We start from the raw sequence: 6,822 nt of genomic DNA on the forward strand, positions 1-6,822 counted from the left end.
GTGAAGAGCTAAGGCAGGATCCACATCTTAATCATCTCTGATATCCAGTACCCAGCACAAGCCTGGCACAGTGACCTTGGGCAGGTCATTTCACCTCTTGCATATGCTTCCTCAACTGTGGAGTGAGGAGGCTGAAAAAGTTGCTCTCCAAATTCCCTCCTCACACCAATTCTCTTGACTTTCCACACACACACACACACACACACACACACACACACACACACACACAGGTGCAGCCTGGAGTTTTATTTTATTCGTTCTGCTGGTGAAAGCCTGGTTTCTCTCCCAGCACACTAAAGGGTTAAAAGGGGAAGAAGTTCCTTTCTTCCTGATGGCCTCCCCAGGATGGAGTCCCAGAGGCGAAGAGGCAGGGGAGTGGGGCCCACAGCCTCAGCCTGCTGAGCTTTGGCTGGGACTTGTCACCAACAGGTTAAAATGCGGGCTTTCATCAGTGTCGGAGAGGAAAGGAGGCAGGTGGAGTCTGTGCTGTGCAGGGACAGAGAAGTCACACAAATGTCCCAAGCCACTGAGATAACAAGAATCTATTGAGGAGAAGAGGCCTGTCAGAGGAAATGGGACTGGCCAGCCCATCAATGAAAAAGTTAGGGAGGATAGCTGAGTCTAAGTAACAGGCAAAGCCTTTCAGAAAGGTGGGAAGGGAAGGAATGAGAAGGCAGAGTGGTGAAGGCTCAGAGCCCCCTAATCAAATAAAAATACTTGCAAGTACATGGCAAAAAAAAAAAAAAGTGGGGAAGAAATAATAATGTCGCCCAGTGGTGGCAGGTTGTGAACCTGTGTCAGCAGTGGCAGAGAGAACAGAAAGAAGCAATGTAGGTTCAAGAGCTGAAGAGAAATGGGGAATTATAGCCAGTGTCTCAGATTTCCCCTGCACAGAGGTAGTGCAAGATGAAGTCGTAAAATTCTTGACATAATTTAAAATCACAACTGTGATTTGTATTCTGTCTTGTGCTTTATGCTTTGCAGCCTATTTCATTTTATCTTTATAGTTGCTTTGGGAAATCAGAAAGGCAGGTGTCATCAACCTCATTTTTTGTGAGGGAACGAGGTCCTAAAATGATTAAGGGACTCACCAAGGTCACTGAGCAGCCAAGGGACCAAAGGAGCAGAATGGCTAACTGACCATCGGAGGATCCCAAGGTTCCATTCCTAGGTAGACCCACAAATTCCCTGCTTTTAAAAAGTTACCACATTTTGATATACTGATAAAATATATTCATATGACTCACCTTTCCTTCCTACTATCATTTCTTACATAATTAAAAGGAGTATGCAACATTTGTATGAATAAAAACAAACTACATGTTGCAAAGCACTGTGACAGAGGCTGTGGTATTACTCTAGTTATAAAAAGAAGAGTTTGGAAAATATCTTGTGAAAAACAGTAGTCAAAATGGAAATTTAGTTCTCTGCTCTTAACCTGCTTCCTCAAAAAGAGGCAACATGTAGTTGTGCACTGGGGGAAATATTTAAATTCCATCTCTATCTTAAATGTTTCTTCTTGTAAGGATTTATGAGAACTGTGCTGTCTTAGAATCATGAAGATCTCTAGTTTGTTCATAGAGTTAACTTTCTGTTTGCGCTCTGAATGAGGGTCTGCTTGGCTGGATTTTCATCAGAAAATGAGCTATGGTGTTCAGTGTGAGAACGAGCACAGAGCAGTGGGCTCTGCCACCACCCAACTCATCCGCTGCAGAGGAAGCAGAGAATTAGGGCAGGCTATTGAAGCTTGGGAGTACAGGAGGAAGGCTGCCAGCAAGTGAGGGTGAAGGTCAATAGGTATTAGGCTCCAAATGAGGCTGCCCACAAAGCTCTTGACAGCAGGAACTTGGTGGCATTGACCATGCAAAGATGACCCACACCCTCACATTGTAAGTCATTTTCAAATGAGAAACACAGACAAGAAGGAACGAAGGCATGTAGAGGGGGCTGTGCCTTGGAGGGGGCTGGGAAGCATTTGTACTTCCCAGGATTGGCTTGGACGTGTTCCCCGAATGTGGTGGAGAAAAGCAGAAAGGAAACCTCGGGGTTGAGATGAAGAGGCAGGGATGCTGGGGGTGTGCAGGAAACACCGGCAGGGTGTGTGCTGGGAACAGAGAAATCCAGGGAGGAGCACAACCCTCAAAAAAATCACATGATATCATTTATATGTGGGATATAAACCTAAAAGCGACAAATGAACAGGACAAACGAACAGAGACTCACGGGCATGGACAATAGACTAGTGGTTACCAGAGAGTAGGGAGTAGGGGAGGAGGGGAGAGGTAGACAGGGTAAAGGGGGTCAAATATATGGTAGCTGAAGGAAACTAGACTTTGGGTGGTAAACATACAATAGAATATATAAATGTCAATTTATAATGTACACCTGAAAATTATATAATTGTATTAACCAATGTTACCCTAATACATGTAATATTAAAAAAAAAACTATCATAGAATTAGGAGAACTAAGTGTTCGTCTCTCTCTCTCTCTTTTTCTCTGTTCTGTTATTTGTATAACAAAGAGGTTGAGGAGATTGTCACAATAGCTAATATATCTTAAGTGCTCTCTGTGAGCCAGATCTTGCTCAGATATTAACTCACTTAATCCTCTAACATTCCTGTGAAATAGAACCTGGGATTGTACCCATTTTACAGATGAGAAAACTGAAGCACGGAGAATGAAGTAACTTTTCTGAGGATGTCCGACTACTCAGATAGAGGAGTTGGAATCTATAATCCTCTATACTGGCTTCAGAGCTTGTGTTCTTCTTATCTACTGCTCTATGCTAGTTCTATGAAGTCCTCTCGAGTCAGCATTATTAAATCGAAATATAAAGTTTAAATGTGCTGCCATCTCCCCTGAGCAAAAGTGGGATGCATGACCCCTTTTCCTAAAACGACAAAGTCATGCCTCCCTCCTCATGCAACCTGGGCTCACCCCAGACTCCTGCCCGACCCAGGAGAAAAAGTCACCCAGCTGAGCCCTGAGGCCAAGCCTGCCTCGGGGCTGGGGTTGTGAGGAGGGAAGTGAGGGCATTTTGTGACTGTCATTCCAGCCCCTATAAACTTCTGTTTCAACAATGACTGCTTATATCACGCCTGGCTGCTGTCCTTGTCATAATTGTGTGCTTCAGTCAGTCAGACGGATCTGAGGAGTAATAATAAAAAGTGATTATTAACATGAACAAAGGCAATAGTAATGAAAATAATGATTCAAGAGCCTTCCAAGAAAGACAGGGGTCACAGAACATAGAAGATAAAATACTACAGTCAAAGGTTGTGTAGAGAGCATCCATCCAAACCTCCTTATATTTCTGAAGAAAGGGAGTTCAAAGAGGCAAGTCCCCTGCCTGAGGTCACAGCTCATAGGACCAGCACGCTGACTGAAACCCACATTTCCTGAGTGTATTTACTAAGATCATGCTAGACAAGGCAGATGTCTCCTTTTCCAGTTCTACGGGGTGACTCTTTTGTCCTCAGGACACACAAGGTCACCGGGTTGGAGACTGGAAGTCTAAAACCATTGGCTCTGTGCCTCACACCTCCACTTGGCCCAGACCTCAGCCTGCAGGGGCTGAGAAGTCAAAAGCTCCTACCCTTGAACCCTTGACTTCTGTTTGGTTCTGTCCAGAGCAGTTGTCAAGTTCTGCCCTTCACCACCAGGAAGAGGGGCTGCTGCACCCCCAGACTTCTTAGGATTTTCTCAGCTCTTGACCTACCAGGTCAAACTTCTGAAGGGTGGTTTTTGGCAAATTTCTCATCGTGGATGATCCACCACCTTGAGTTAGGCTCAAAAGATACCTTTTTTGTAAATGAAAAGGCCACCTTTGCCTTGGCCCCGAGCAGCCAGTGACTCAAGCATATCAGTTCAAGTCTCCAGGCTCACTTTCAGCAGCTGTTCAATAAATGGGCTGAGGTCATAGAATACAGAACGATAAGACGAATACTACTTTCTCTGGCCCCTGGCACGTGCCCAGGGCCTCGCTTGCCCTGGCTGTGCAGTCCCATATTGAGGAACCCCTTCTTGCTGGAGAGTCTGGTTCACTTGCCCCTGCCAACCAGGAGGATCAGCCTTAGATAAAGACCTACAAAGGTCCTAACCCCTGAAAAGCATACAGCATATGCTGAATGGAGGTCATTCTCTCCAGGTTCCCCACCCGACCTTTCCTTATTTATATTTGGTACCCCTTGGCAAGTGCTGACTCTGCTTGTCGGTTTATCCACATTGCTCCGAGTGCATTCATTTAAAACTAAAGGAAAAAAATATAAGAGCACGTGTAGACCAAAGTATCTGGCTGCAGCTACTTGAGCTAGTTATAAACACCTCGATGAGGTGAGATGTGGAGGCAGCTGGCCTGGAACAAATGCGCCCTATTTCAGTCCAGCCTCGGCAATAGATTCCGTTTTCACCGGCCCACACGGACATTCTTGTTCTATGCTTCCTTCTTCATTTCCTTTTTTCTATTTTTTCCTTATATTTTTAAATCCCAGTTGCATTCCAAAATGGGCTGAAGTCCTTGTACTGACATAAGCTCTCCGTTCCAAATCCTGGGAAGCTGCCCCAGGATGTTGCTTAGTTTATTCCATCACTACTGAAGGTCACCCCATCATGGAACCCTCAAACATCCTCATCCACACGATGCAGTCCTTCTTCCGCCCAGATGCCAGCAGCTCTCACACAAAACAGTACAGTTGTATCTTGAAAGAGTTGGCTGCCATGTCAGCCCGTACTGCTTCCCTAGATTAATTAAATCCTATTTTTTCAATGACTTTGCCGAGTGCATTGGTACTGACACACACCTGCTTTGTCTGAGACGCAAAGATATCTGCCTCCCTGCTGCTCAGTGCAGTCCCTAGGAGCATCTCGGTCACAGCCCTCCTCACTCCCCACCCCCAACTCACACTTCAACCTCTAGTCCTCACTTCTCCTGCACTGACTGCATTTTATAGGGAAAAAAAAGACTCCTTCGAGTCATCTTCTTAGCTTAGCACTATACCTTTTAAAGAAATCAGTGCAAGTTCTCATGTGCATGGCTCCACATTTCTCGAAAAATAAGAACCCTAAGACTGAAAGGAACTGGCAGGGATTATTCTCACCTCCCTGTGAGACTTCACTGTGATCCTGGAGGCAGATAGCCTGCCTCCCTTCCTGCAGATTCTTTAAGGAAGGAGACCTAAACAGTGCTCCTTCTGGCTTGCACAATTCTGGCTGCAGGAAGCGGTTTCTTAATGTCCGATTTTCATTCCTTGTACATGGACACAGCCCACTGCATCTCGGCCCTGCCCTTGATATTCACAACATTCCATCACTGTCTCATTCTGGGCGTGGGGAGGTGTGGAGGGGACATCCCCCTCAGCTCATCGTTAGGCCTGAGGGCCTCAGACACCCAGGAGAGAAGCTGAGACAGGAGGGAGGGTTGGAGAGAGACAAACCAGAGGTCCATGCCCGGCAGAGGGAGGAGCCTTACTTAGGGCTGTGAGTATCACTGTGGGCCCAGGGAGACTTGATCTCCCCGGCTTTTAAAAAGATGCCAGAAATCTAGGTTCTTGTGTGAAATCTCAACATATAAGTTCATGGGCCGAAGGCAGCCTGGGAGCCTCCTGCTTCTTATACTTTCTCCAGACAGTGAGCTTCAGGATGTGTGTCCATGTCCCACAGGGCACCTGACTTTTCTTTTTTACTGAAATATATTTGATGTATGACACATTGGAAGTTTAAGGTGTACAACACGTTGATCTGATAGATTTATATATTGCAATAAGATTACCATAGTGACATCTATCTCTTATTTCCCACTCCCCCCAAAGTGAATTAACAAACAAATGAGTCTTTGGTGCCTGACAGATACAAGAATGGCCCCCTCGAGGCCCTGTCCTTTCAGATGACTCTTTTCCTGGGGCCATCTCTAAGTGTTCTTCAATGATCACAAGGCAAGTCCCCAAATCAAAGCTCACAAGGCTCTAATGAATGTCTTTAAACGATGGACAGCACAGCATCCTGGGCATTTGTGTAGGGGATGTTTTTCGACTTTAACTTTTCTCAAGACACCATGAAATCCAGAAAATGTGATAATTGATCATTCTAGCAAAGGGGCCTTTTCTAATCATACACACTTAATCACCGTAAATGATAGTCCTCTAAGTGAACCTGGACCACAACCAAGGATCCAAACAGGAGAAGAATTCCTCCTTCTGTCCTCACAGCTCTATTTCATGGGGAAAAGTACATGTAATTAATGAATAAATACGTTTTTCGAAAAACACAAAAACAGCAACACAAAATCGTAGAGCCCAGGGTGGAGAGAGTGGCGGATGGGGGCCTAGTTTGGAGAAAGTTTGGATGGAAGCCTGAGGGTGGCCGGCATGCTTGGGAACAGTGGTGGAGAAATCCTTAACCCGTGGTGAAAGCCCTAGCAAGTTGCTCCCCACGCCCACCCTGCTGTGCTCTGCCGTATGCCGCCCACCTAGGAGAGCCCCCAGTGAAGTGGCCTTGTCCTTGGGCTAAACGATTGTGTGTATCCACACGGCAGTTCAGAGCTGTGTCAGGAGTTTATTGTTATTAGGTAAACAGCACACTTTCTGACTCTCCTCTTGAGGAAATTAAGTAATTCTGGTTCCAGGGAACAACAGATCAAAGTAAAATTCTGACACCCTGCCCAGGGGTTCAAGGCCTTCAGAAAAGAAGGGAGGGTACTGCTGACGTAAAGGGCCCGGAAAATGAATCTTGGTTTGGGGCTGAAAAAGGAAAGATGAGCAGTCCTGGAAGAGACTGAGAACAAGGCTGGGGAGAGCTTCTGGACTAAGTAAGGGATGCCAAAAC

Source organism: Pteropus alecto, unplaced genomic scaffold (assembly GCF_000325575.1).
Source record: "Pteropus alecto unplaced genomic scaffold, ASM32557v1 scaffold110, whole genome shotgun sequence".
In the NCBI taxonomy this organism is placed as follows: Eukaryota; Metazoa; Chordata; class Mammalia; order Chiroptera; family Pteropodidae; genus Pteropus; species Pteropus alecto.